This window comes from Nicotiana tomentosiformis, chromosome 2, assembly GCF_000390325.3.
Source record: "Nicotiana tomentosiformis chromosome 2, ASM39032v3, whole genome shotgun sequence".
Lineage (NCBI taxonomy): Eukaryota > Viridiplantae > Streptophyta > Magnoliopsida > Solanales > Solanaceae > Nicotiana > Nicotiana tomentosiformis.
Genome location: NC_090813.1, coordinates 97,974,317 through 97,988,278, shown reverse-complemented (window position 1 = coordinate 97,988,278; position 13,962 = coordinate 97,974,317). Strand labels below are relative to the sequence as shown.

Here is a 13,962-nt window from a genome sequence, read left to right as displayed (position 1 = left end):
TTTCTTCTTTGCAAACAATACTGGTGCACCCCAAGGCGAGACACTGGGTCTAATGAATCCCTGATCAAGCAAGTCTTGTAACTGCTCCTTCAATTCTTTCAACTCCGACGGGGCCATACAGTTTGGTGGGATAGAAATGGGCCGAGTGCCCGGAGCTAAATCAATACAGAAGTCAATATCTCTGTCGGGTGGCATCCCCGGCAGGTCTGTATGAAATACATCTGGAAATTCACGGACAACTGGAACTGAATCCATAGAAGGAACATCCTCACTAAAATCCTGAATATGAGCCAGATAAGCTAGACAACCCTTCGCGACCATACGACGAGCCTTCACATAAGAGATAACCCCGCTGGTGGAATGGCCAAGAGTCCCTTTCCACTCTAGTCGAGGTAACCCCAACATGGATAAGGTCACCATTTTGGTGTGACAATCCAATATAGCTTGATAAGGTGAAAACCAATCCATACCCAAGATAACATCAAAATCTACCTGGTCAAGATGTATAAGATCCACGTAGTCTCAAGACTACCAACAGTAACCACACATGAACGATAGACATGATATACTACAATATAGTCTCCCACAGGTGTAGATACACACACAGAAACACTCATAGAATCACGAGTATTAGGCCAAGTGAAGTTTTATTTTACAGATTAACAAAGGAAGCTCAAGCATGAACCAGGTCCATCCCCTATGTACACAGACACGGGCAGATTCGAGCATGAGGAATGTACGTGAAGGAGATAAGCTTAACTTGTTATATCTGATATCTCGTGATCGAAAAGGTTGCATACTTTATAAAGAGAAGGACTCCTTACTCAAAGAGAACACTATCCAAGATAAGGGAGGAGTTAGAAGTTGAGGATAACTAGAACTCTTCCACCAAGGAAGAGTAGCATTAGAACTCTAGTTATTTCCCATTCTACTAACTCTATATATTGCAGGATGTTCTCATTCTACGGTGTCGCACAAAAGCAGAAGTTAAACGTGAGTTGAGAGCAAAATAGCAAGGCATTATGCAACCAATTCTTGTGTGATTCAATTGTGGGAACCTGAAGCTACATGAACCAGATAGAAGAACCAGTTCCAAGTGTCTGTCTTTTATTCTAGTTAAATTGTAGTAGGTGGTTTTCAATTTGTACCTTTCAGCTTTATCTAGAGGCAATTGTAATAGGTACTCTAAGTATTCAAGTTAACTGAAAGTTGTCGCAACAGTTAGAGGTTGGTTTCCACAACGGGATTAGAGTTAATCCTTAGGTTTACAAAGAGTTTTGTAAATGCTGTTTCGGATCATTGATTTAGTGAAATGTTGGAGAAAATCCTACTGAGTAGTAGGTCGTATTTTTTTCACCTTTTGAGCCAGGTGTTTTCCACGTAAAAATACTTATGTTCTTTACTTTCCGTATTTACTATTTCAGCAACAGTTGGTTAATGAACACTTAGAAGAACCATGTCTTTTAGTAGTCAGTACACGTGAAAATCAGACACCACATAAATCACCCTCCTTTTGTGTGATATTAACATATAAAACTTCAATTGGTATCAGAGCAGGTTATCCTTGAAGAAGCTAACACCTTAGGAGAAGATCAAGATGAGTGCACCACTTAAAAACTGGGAAGGACAATCCACTGCTAGGATACTGCTCTTCAACGGCCAGTATTACTCTTGGTGAAAAAACAGGATGAGAGCTCACATCATAGAAGAATACTATGAGCTATGGGACATTATCACAGATGTCCCACTGGCTACCATAAAGATAAATGCCGATGGAGAAGAGGTGCCAAAGACAAGAGCTAATTGCGCTATTGACGACTTGAGAAAACGGGAGAAGAATGCTAAAGCCAAGAAATGGCTTGTTTGTGGACTCGGTCCAGATGAGTACAGTAGAATCCAAAGTTGTACCACTACTAAGGAAATCTGAGACACTTTATAAGTGGCCCATGAAGGAACACCTCAAGTGAAGAGGTCCAGAGGAACTCTACTGTATTCTCAATATGAGAACTTTACCATGAAGGAAGGGGAAACCATTCAAGAGATGTACACAAGGTTCACTACATTGACAAATGAACTAAAGTCTCTTGGAAGGAATATTCCTGAAGAAGATAGAGTTGAAAAGATTTTGACAAGGGTTCTGCCTGTTACTTGGGAGAGCAAAATCACTGCCATTCAGGAATCAAAGAACATATCCACTCTCCCATTGGATGAGTTAATTAGAAATCTCACTGCTTATGAACTTAGTAGACAAACCATTAAAATGGATGTACCTAAGAAGGAAAGGAGCCTGGCACTCAGAATCACTGAAGGTTCTGATCTAGAAGATGATGAAGTGGCTATGATCACCAAGGATTTCAAGAAGTACTTGAGGAAAGGAAAGGGTCCTTCAAGAAGTGGAAGCTATAGTAAATCAAACGTTTCTGAGAGGTAAACCAATGATGGATGTTACAAATGTGAAAAGACTGATTACCATATAAAAAACTGTCCCCAATGGGAAATTGAGTGGAAAAAGGAAAGAGCTGAACGAAGGAACAGGAAGAAGGAACAGGTTCAACCCAAGAAAAGCAACAACAAAGGATCAACCAAGGCTATGGTCGCTGCTTGGGGAGAAATCTCATATGAAAGCTCAGATGATGATGATGGGGATGAATAAGCACTTATGTCTATTGGAGAATCTGATGAAGAAACTGAGGTAAGTGTAATTCATCTCAAAGATAAAACTAAGTTATTGTCTAAAGAAAGGTTGTCTGAGTTGCTTATAGAACTAATTGATGAATCTGAGGATGTAAGTAATGAAAAGGAACAGCTGTCTAAATAATGTGTGATTTTGAAGGCTAAGTGCAAAAACCTAAAACTTAGGATTAGTGAAACTGAAAGAAAAAATGTTGTGTTGAAGAACCAGGTTCATGCACTTGACTCAACTGTCCTAGAGCTTAGATATGAAAATCTAGAACTAAAATTAGGAACAGGTAAAAGGATAGCTGATCACACACAACTCACTCTAGAAGAAAACGTAGGTAAAATGAAAGATGAGCTGTATAAAAGGGATGAGCAAGTAAACATTCTAAAGGAGGATTTAAGCAAGGTCAAGCATGAGCTAGACAGAACTTGTAAATGGAACAGGTCCTCCGGTGCACTTTCATGGCTACAGGAACATCATAGTAGCAAGAGAAGAGGACTTGGCTTTGGGAGCCTGACACCTAAATGGAATCCTAAAAGCAAGTACCTCAAACTTTCTGAGAACAATATTTGCACACACTGTGGTAAAACAGGTCTCTATAAAAGTGAATGCACTGCAAAAGAAAATGCAAGCCAAAAGAACAAAGAGTTTGTTCAAGGGAAAACTAGGCTACCAAGTTGGGCTAAAAAGAATTTAATTCATCCTTTTGCCAATAGAAAGGGACCCAAACTAGTTTGGATTTCTAAGACTAACCCCTGATTTCTTTTTGCGGGTCCAAGTGAAGGGGAGCAGTCAAATATGGTACATGGATAGTGGCTGCTCAAAGCATATGACAGGAAACAAAACCAGTTCCTTTCACTTGAGGACCTCAAATGAGGAAATGTCTCCTTTGAAAATGGGAAGAAAGTGAGATCATTGGGGTTGGAAAGGTAAGTAAGACTGATTCTCACTCTATTGAGAATGTCTACTTGATAGATGGACTAAAGTACAGTATAATAAGTATATCACAATTATGTGATAGAGGTAGCATGGTAGCATTCACCTATACCAAATGCTTTGAGACTAATCTTACCACTGACAAGATTGTTTTGCAGGGAAAAAGAGTGAACAATATATATGTTGTAGATCTGTCCATACTTTCAGAAAATAAACTCACTTACTTAAGTGTGTTGGATAATGATCCCCTCCTTGGCACAAGAGACTTGGAAATGCCAGTCTGAGTCAACTCAACAAATTAGTCTCCAAGGACCTGGCGATAGGGTTGTGCATTTGGATCGGATATCCAAAATCTGAACCGATCCGCTCAATTTCAGATTTCGGATTTTGCATTTTGGATATTTGGATCGGATTTCGGATTATGATTATTAAAATTTCGAATATTCGGATCGGATTCGAATTAGTATAAATATAACCCGATCCGATCCGAAATCTAAAATTATAAAGGCAAGTATAAATACCAAACTTTAATTTTAGGGTTAGGTCTTTATTTCATTTTCACTTTCAGTCTGCCTCTGCGTAACAAAGTTCACTTCAAAGAAACTTATGCCCTCTTGCTCTGTCTGTTCCCTCCGCTTCTCTTCTCTGTGTTCTGATTATCGACGGCGACCGGGCAAAGGTAAGACGGACTCCTTCTCTCTCTCGTTCTCTCGCTCTCTCTCTTTATCCACCAATGGAAATATGCAGGAATGATGCCTGGCATTTTCTTGCTGGAAAGCATTCTTTTTGTTTACTAGTTTAAAGGGACTCCCTTTGTCTCCTTGCTAATCTTTTCAGTGGCTAAGAGGGATATTTATATATCCCATATTCGGTTAGGTCCAGTAGGGCATATCTAATTATCTATTGCTATTGAAATGCAGTAGGATTAAGAGTACTAATCCTCGTGTTTTTGTCAAATGCAGTATTGCTGAACTTGAAAAGGAGCCACGATTGAGTGGGATGGCCATAGAAGTTGGAACTTGGAACTTGGAATTTCAGTTAATTGGGGTTTCAGTTAATTATATTTTGCTATGAAGATTGTGTTTTGTTTATGTAATGGATTCTACCACACGAATTAGCCAGATGCATTTGACAAATAGATTAGCAATAGCCTTAATAATACGTACAATCCGATCCGAAATCCGAAATATTTATTCGATCCGAAATTTAAAATCCGATCCGATCCAATATTAATTCGGATCAGATTCAGACTGTATTTTGTAGAATCCGAAATCCAAAATCCGAATCCGAAATGTGCTAAATTCGATCCGATCCATGCACAACCCTACCTGGTGATAGGGCTGCCTAACATCAAGTTCAAGTAAGATAAAATTTGTGAGGCTTGTGCAAGGGGGAAGCAGGTAAGATCCTCTTTTACATGCAAGAAAATGGTAAGCACCACCAGGACGATAAAACTGGTCCATATGGATCTTTGTGGTCCAATGAGAACATTAAGCAGAGGTGGTAAAAGATATGTGATGGTGCTTGTTGATGATTATTCTAGGTTTACTTGGATATTGTTTTTAACATCTAAAGATGAAGCATTTGACATGTTTACCTCTTTTGTTAGAAAAAACTCAGAAATAACTAGGAAATCAACTTGCATCAATCAGGTCTGATTATGGCATCGAATTTGAGAATGCTAAATTTGCTGAATTTTGTGATGAGCATGGCATAGATCATAATTTCTCTACTCCTAGGACTCCACATCAAAATGGAGTAGTTGAAAGAAAGAATATGACACTTGAAGATATGGTTAGGACTATGCTTCTTTCTAGTAAACTGCCTCATAGCTTCTGGGCAGAAGCTGTAAACATTGCATGCTATATCATAAATAGATGCATGACTAGACCTCTTGTATAGAAGACTCCCTATGAGTTACTTAAAGGGAGAAAACCAAACATATCCCACCTTAGGGCATTTGGATGCAAGTGCTTTGTGCACAATAATGGTAAAGACTCCCTAGGTAAGTTTGATCCCAGAAGTGATGAGGGAGTATTCTCGGGATATTCTTCTCATAGTAAAGCTTATAAGGTCTATAAAAAAGAAATATGTGTGTAGAAGAAAGTGTTCATTTGGTTTTTGATGAAACTAACATTCTTTTTGAGAGACAGGAACATGATGATGAAGCAATTGGGCTGGTAAGAAACTTAAATGAAACCATAGCCCAGACTGAAGTTGCAATAGAGGAAGGAACAAGAGATGGAACATGTCCTTCCACCCAGGGCAACATGAAAGGGGGAATAAAACAAAGAGGAAATGATCCTCAAACCTCAAAAGAACCTGTACATGAACATGTTCCTCAGCAACACAACATTGAAGGAGCATCAAAGGGAAACCAGCTGGTTGTAAAATCTTACAAGTATTAGAGTTCTCATCCCATTGAGAACATAATTACTGATCCAACCTTTGGAATCAAAACCAGATCTTCATTAAAGAATCTTTGTGCTTTTAATGCTTTCTTATCTCTTATTGAACCTAAAGATGTTGTTGAGGCTTTGCAGGATGCATACTGGGTAAATGTAATGTAAGATAAACTCAACCAATTTAAAAGGAGTCAAGTTTGGAATCTGGTACCAAGACCCAATGACAGATCAGTAATTGGCACAAAATGGGTCTTTAGAAACAAACTTGATGAAGATGGAACAGTTACAAGGAACAAGGCAAGATTGGTGGTTCAAGGATATAGCTAAGAGAAGGGCATAGACTATGATGAAACCTTTGCTCCAGTTGCAAGGTTGGAAGCAATAAGACTCCTTATAGATTTTGCTGCTTACATGGAACTCACTCTTCACCAGATGGATGTCAAGAGTGCCTTCCTCAATTGCTATCTAAAAGAAGAAGTGTTTGTTAAGCAACCTCCGGGCTTTGAAAGCAAGGAATTTCCTGATCATGTGTACAAGCTTGACAAGGCACTATATAGGCTCAAGCAGGCTCCAAGAGCATAGTATGAAAGACTATCAAAAATTTTGCTTGAGCATGACTACAAGAGAGGTAAAATTGACAACACTTTGTTCTTGAAAGAAAAAGGTAAAGATCTCTTGGTAGATCAGATATATGTTGATGATATAATTTATGGAGCAACTACTGATAAATTAAGTAAAGAATTTGCTAAACTAATTGGGAGTGAATTTTAAATGAGTATGATGGGTGAGCTTAATTTCTTTTTAGGTTTACAAATTAAACAAAATTCAAATGGAACTATGATCCATCAGCAGAAGTATGTAAAAGAGTTTCTTAAAAGATTTAAAATGGAAGATTCCAAATAAATTGACACTCTTATTGCAACAACTACAAAATTGGATATAGATGAACCTGGTTCATCTGTTGATCAGAAGTTGTATAGGGGAATGATTGGCTCATTATTGTATCTCACTGCTAGCAGACCTGGCATTGTTTTCAGTGTAGGCCTTTGTGTAAGATTTCAAGCGAATCCAAAGGAGTCTCATTTGACTGCTGTCAAAAGAATCTTGAGATACCTAAAAGGCACCACTGACCTTTGTCTATGGTATCCAAAAGGTAGTAATTTCAATTTAGTGGGATATGCTGATGCTGATTATGCAAGTTTTCTTGTGGATAGAAAGAACACCTCAGGTATGACACTCTTTCTTGGCTCACGTATTGTGTCTTGGGCCACTAAAAATTATGTGGCCTTATCTACTGCTGAAGCAGAGTAAGTTGTTGTCGCCTCATGTTGTGCTCAATTGTTGTAGATCAAATAATAATTAATGGAATTTGGAATTGATATTGGTTGTATCCCCATCTTTTGTGATAACACTAGTGCAATTAGTATGACCAAGAACCCGGTTCATCACAAGAGAATTAAGCACATAGATGTTAGGCATCACTTTTTGAGGGACAACTATGAACAGGGTTTGATCGCTGTGAAATTTTGTGCTACTGACAAGCAAATAACTGACATCTTCACAAAAGCTCTAAGTAGAAATTACTTTGAAAGAAACATGTTAGAATTAGGGATGATTAAGATCACCTAAGAGGAACCAGTTCTAACTCAATGATTGGTTAGATAATTTGTGAATTTTGTAAATAATCATATTAGATATTGCTCAATCTAATACCTTTATTAGTATACTCTGGTGCCATGTGCTAAAATGTCTCACTGATATCTAATGATATTATCCTTATTTTTTTGGAAAATAATCAGTCTTACACAAGAGAACTTTCAGTGAAGAACCTTGTTCATTAAGATCACTCGGTATGTTTTCTACACTCTGCATTATTTGAAATAATTATATCTGGATCAAGATTAAAAACAGAGTCCCGTTTAATCCCAAATTTATTTTTTGGACTTATCCGTTACAAGTGAACCAGTTCTGTTCAAAAGAGTCCTAACCGAATTGAATTGCCTAGATTCTAGGGATAGACTCCAACGTCTTTTCAAAACTGAAATTAAGTTTGATTAGACTTCTGAAAAGATGTCGTTACCCCATTAATCACTTCTCTTTAAATTGATCAGGCTTAGTGTATTCTTCACTTCATCTCTTTCAAGATGTCAAAATACTCTCCATCTTCCCTCATCTTCAAAACATAATCCAACTCTCTTTTCTTCCATACCCAAGCACAGAAATGGAAAACACTCGTGAGAATCCTTCATCACCACTACAAGAAACCACTTCCACACCCACTATCACCTCTTTTACCACCCCAGCCTCTAAGAAAATAGTAAAGATACTTGCTCTCAAGGTTACTATGGGGAGAGAACAAATCAAGAAAATAAATGAAAAATTAAAAGCGGGTAGGGAATAAGAACCCCAAAAATCTGATGAATCATTCAAATATGCTACTGATGGGGAAGAAACGGTTTCTTTTGATACTGAACAGGTATCTTTTGGCCCTATAGTTACTCCTGAAATAATTTCTGAAGTTGCTATAAATTTGGAGAATAGGTTTGTACCAGTAGGGTCTATGACAGGCGTTAAAATTACTAAATCTGGAAGAGTTGGTGATAAAAATGAAAAAGGAAAAGAAAAAGAGAGCAAGGGTATTCGAAGTGCTGTGAAGGGAAAGGGTAAAAGAGTGGCTCATTCTTCATTTGTAGGGATGGAAGGACATGGTCCCTCAGTTGGATGGCAGGCTGGCCAGGAATGAAATTGTGGAGTTTATGGCCAATGGTGAGGTAAAAGATGGAGGGGTTACCAATATGGTGAAAGGAGTGAAAGTCACCTTTGATGTGAAGGAGTTGGGAGAGATTCTGGGTGTACCTGCTGAGGGGTACAATGATTATAAGAAGCTCAAGTGGCCAAGCCTAGAAAATCTTCCTACTGCCCTTGCCATTACCAGAATATTCAGTGACAATGAGGAGGAAATTGAGCCCAAGGCTGTCTATAAAAGTGAGATGAAGCCACCCCACAAAGTGCTATTTGAATTTGTCAACAAGTGTGTTCTGCCAAGGCAGGAAAGGAGGCACATTACAACATTCATGGACTTGGTCCTCATGGAGTGTTTGGACAGTGGAAGGCAGATTAATTGTCTTGGGTTTATAATACAACTTCTTGATAGGGTTCTAAATGGCACCAAGACTCATGCCATACTTTATGGCTTCATTCTCACAGTTGTGCTTGCACATTTCAAGATACCTATGAAGAAGTGGGAGGTTGGTATAAGCAAGGATCATTTTGGAGCAAATACTTTGATTGCTTGTGACTATGAAGTCCACACCACTCCTAAAAGATCCTGGTTCATCCAAGAAGGTACCAGTGAATAGCAAGGTAAGAGCCTTGGTGCAAGAAAGTGGGGCTAAGGATGCTGAGATTGATAAGTTGAAGAAGAGGTTGGCAGAGGTGGAGACTGATAGAGATGCTCTCAGAACTGAGCTATCAAAAGAAAAGGAAAAGAATGATGGCATTCTTCAGGATATGCTGAAATTACTCCAAGCCAAAAACCAAGCACATGGTCCTTCCCAGCCTTAAACCTCCTATCCTAGTGTAGATCAACCAGTGACCCAGTTCGGAATTTTTGTGTTGCTTTTGCTCATGTTTCCAGTGTTTTTATTTCTTCTTATGCTTTATGGTAGGATCTTATCAATCATCAATGAAATTCATTGTCTTTTTGCTCTAATTGTTTGTTTATATTTCTTTGATGGTTAATATCCTTAGCATGATATATGATGATTAACCCATAATTGCATTTGAAGTAGCCCAGTGGCCATAAATAAGTTTTAAAATCTGGTTATCTTACATATTTATGTACCTTTTCGATGATGCCAAAAGGGGGAAAATGTTGCGCTTTATACATTGAAAAGTGATGTTTATAACCTAATGAACTTGGTCCTTGATGATAAGTGATAAAAAGGTAAAATGTTCTAACATTGTGTTGATGTTGAGCTAAGTCAAAACAGGGCCTAAGCTTATGAAAAGCACAGAGTTTGTCATCATCAAAAAGGGGGAATTTGTTGGGCCAAGTGAAGTTTTGTTTTGAAGATTGATAAAGAAAGCTTAGGAATGAACCAGGTTCATCCCCTGCGTACACAGACACGAGCAGATTCGAGCATGAGGAATGCACGTGAAGGAGATAAGCTTAACTTGTTATATCTGATATCTCCTGATCGAAAAGGTTGCATACTTGATAAAGAGAAGGACTCCTTACTCAAAGAGAACACTATCCAAGATAAGGGAGGGGTTAGAAGTTAAGGATAACTAGAACTCTTCCACCGAGGAAGAATAGGATTAGAACTCTAGTTATTTTCCATTTTAATAACTCTATATATTGCAAGATTTTCTCATTCTACGGTGACACACAAAAGCAGAAGTTAAACGTGAGTTGAGAGCAAAATAGCAAGGCATTTTGCAAACAATTCTTGTGTGATTCAAGTGTGCGAACCTGAAGCTACATGAACCAGATAGAAGAACCAGTTCCAAGTGTCTGTCTTTTATTCTAGTTCAATTGTAGTTAGTGGTTTTCAATTTGTACCTTTCAGCTTTATCTAGAGGCAATTGTAATATGTACTCTGAGTATTCAAGTTAGAGTTAACTTGAAGTTGTCGCAACAATTAGAGGTTAGTTGCCACAACGGGAATTAGAGTTAATCCTTAGGTTACAAAGAGTTTTGTAAATGCTGTTTTGGCTCATTGATTTAGTGAAGTGTTGGAGAAAATCCTACTGAGTAGTAGGTCGTGGGTTTTTCATCTTTTGAGCCAGGTGTTTTCCACGTAAAAATACTTGTGTTCTTTACTTTCCGCATTTACTATTTCAGCAACAGTAGGTTAATGAATACTTAGAAGAATCAGGTCCTTCAGTAGTCAATACACGCGAAAATCAGACACCACAAAAATCATCCCCTCTTGTATGGCATTGACGTATAAAACTTCAACTAGGCACAACCAAATATGAAGCAAAATAGGAGGACACATAGGAATAAGTAGATCCTGGATCAAATAGAGCTGAAGCGTCTCTATGGAAAACTGGAACAACACCTGTGATCACAACATCGGATGACTCGGCCTCAAGCCTAACTGGAAAAGCATAAAATTAGGGTTGGGCCCCACCACTCTGAACTGCGTCTCTGGGATGGCCTCTAACTGGCTGGCCTCTACCTCTAACGGCCTGATCTCCACCTCTAATGGCCTGACCTCCACCTCTAGCTGCCTGACCCCTATCTCTAGGTGGCTGAGCAGGCGGTGAAGCAACCGGTGCCTGTATGATGACACGAGAATCCTGCCGAGATCTATTACTCGACAACCTAAGGTAATACCTCCTGATGTGATCAATGTTCCCACACTCATAACACACATCCTGCTGCCGTGGATGCTGAAGCTGAAGCTGACCCGAACGGGCCGGATAACCGTTGTAGTGACTCTAGAGTGGTGGTGCACTGATATGAGCTGAATGTGCACTAAACACTGGCTACCCAGAGTAAGGCATAATAGGATCGTAAGAAGCCTGAAGTGCTGAATGAAACGGCCTGGGAGGATGAACCCTACCAAAATTACCCCTGCCTTCAGATGAGGCACCACTGAACCCACCGAACTGACGAAGCCTCTTATCAGACCCCTGCCCTCTCTCCTGTGCAAGAACCATCTCGATCCTCCTCGCGACATTAGCAGCCGCCTGAAAGGAAATCTCATTTTTGGTTTCCTTGGCCATCTGAAGCCTGATAGGGTGAGTGAGTCCCTCAATAAACCTCCTCACTCTCTCTCCCTCTGTAGGTAGTAAAAGGAGAGCATGACAGGCTAAATCCACAAAACGAGTATCGTACTGAGTAATAGTCATGAGAATTGCTTCCAGGTCAATGTAAGCAATCTGACTGGTTTGGTCAGCGTATAATCTCTCCACCACTTCTTGGCGAAACCCGTCATTTGAAATACAGCAAAATCGACCCCATTGGTCTCAACTATACCCATGTTCTGCAATACCTCATGACAGCGGTCAAGATAATCCGTTGGGTCCTTAGAAGGTGTACCACTGAAGTGAACTAGAAAGAACTTAGTAAACTTATTTAGTCTCAATAAGGTCTTAGAATACATGGCGGGCCTATCACCGTCCTGTGTCGCAACAACTGACTGAACTACCCCAATTGGCGGGGCTGCTGGAGCCTGTTACTGGCAAGCCATCTGCTCTGGAGCGGGAGTAGTGGGAGTTTGTGCTCCCCCCCAGCCTGTGAGACGGCTGGTGCCACTGGAAATGTACCATTCTGGGCCACGCCCTCCATAAGGCTCACCAAACGGACTAGGTCCTGAAGTATTGGAGTAGCTATGAATCCTTCTGGGATCTGAACTGGTCCAACTAGTACAGTCTGAACAGGAACCTCTTCCTGAAGATCCACCTGAGGTTCTACAACAGGTGCTACTGCTTGAGCTCTAGACTAAGCTCTACCCCTGCCTCTGCCTCTAGCACGACCTCGACCTCGACCTTTACCCTTGGCCATAGTTTTCACTGGGGGATCTGATCCCCGTCCGTCGGTAGATGTGTTACGTGTGCCCGCCATCTACGAGAGAATAAGAATAGAATGGTTCAATTATCGATGATAGAATAAGATCGCACGACAGATTAAGAAAGAAGTGATATTATTCCTAAACTTTATAGCCTCTAAAATATAAGTACATACGTCTCCGTACCGATCCTTTAGACTCTACTAAGTTTGCTCGTGACTCGTGAGACTTATGTAACCTAGTACTCTGATACCAACTATCACGATCCAAAATTCCCACCTTCGGGACCGTGATGGCGCCTAACATTTCACTTGCTAGGCAAGCCAACGTTAGAATGTAATTAGCTATTTTAACATAATTTTAAATTAATTAATAACAAAAAAATAAATGCGGAAATAAAGTCTGAAATAAAGTGAATAATCCATAATAATCGCGATGTCTAAATAACATTTCAGAACTGAAGTCACAAGTGCACGAGCTTCTAGAATAATACAAATAAGGGTCTAAATAAAATACAGATGTCTGAAAGAAAACACACAGCTAAAATAAAGTATAAGGGGACTTCAGAACTGCGAACACTGTGCAGTTATACCTCAAGTCTCCTCTGGGTAGCTGAAATCCGAGCAATCCTACAGTACGCTGCTGGACTAACTCCAAAATCTGCATAAGAAGTGTAGAGTGTAGTATGAGTACAACCGACCCCATGTACTCTGATTTGTCTTCCATAAATTCATAGATTCATTATGTAAATGAGTATGGAATCACGGAATATAATCAATATAGGATAAGGAACACTTACCCTAATGAATTTCTTGAAAACCCACGAAACATCGTCACAAACCGAGCTCCCAAAGTCCAAAATATGAAATAATACCCAAACCCTCTGTTATATAGTACACAATTCTGATTTCCCAATGTGCGGTCCGCACATTTTCAAGTGCTGCCGCACATTTTCAAGTTCTGCTGCCGCAATTGTGCGGCCGCACTTCATTGTGACAGCTTACCAGGTTAAGTAAAATGCTCATAATTTTCTGTACAAATATTCAAATGATTAATACTATACTTTTTTGGAAACTAGATTCAAAGGGATACAATTTTTATTTTTAAATCATCTCTAAATTCGTTGTGGATTAAAAGATATAAGCCTCAGAAGTTGGACCATCGAACTTGCAGAACCCCTGAAGTGCGGCCGCACACAAAATTGTGCGTTCCACACTTGTCCTCCGTAGTCCGCACTTTTTCTTTAAAGTGCGGCCGCACTCAAAATTGTGTGGTCAGCACTTTTTCTTTGCGGTCCGCACTTTTCCTAAAGTTCCAGAACAATACTAGAGTGCCGAAACGCCTGGACTCGCTCAAAACTCACCCCAAAGCTCACCTAGCCACTCGGGATCCCGTTCAATTATACCAGCCAGTCCTGTAA

General features: G+C 39.6%; 1 protein-coding gene across 17 annotated transcripts in view; it reads right to left on the bottom strand.

The window, feature by feature from the left end:
- Nucleotides 1–13,962, bottom strand: part of LOC117274577 (uncharacterized) — a 43,245-nt gene that overhangs the window by 27,293 nt on the left and 1,990 nt on the right. For 11 of the 17 annotated variants that reach the window (XR_011414116.1, XR_011414117.1, XR_011414120.1 and 8 more), the window contains one exon: nucleotides 13,135–13,202. The exons of 2 other annotated variants lie outside the window; for them this stretch is intronic. The gene's annotated coding sequence lies outside the window, so the exon portion shown is untranslated. Of the gene's footprint in view, nucleotides 1–13,134; nucleotides 13,203–13,341; nucleotides 13,957–13,962 lie in introns of all 17 variants that reach the window. 4 more of the 17 variants (XR_011414118.1, XR_011414119.1, XM_070195884.1 and 1 more) reach the window with 1 other exon arrangement.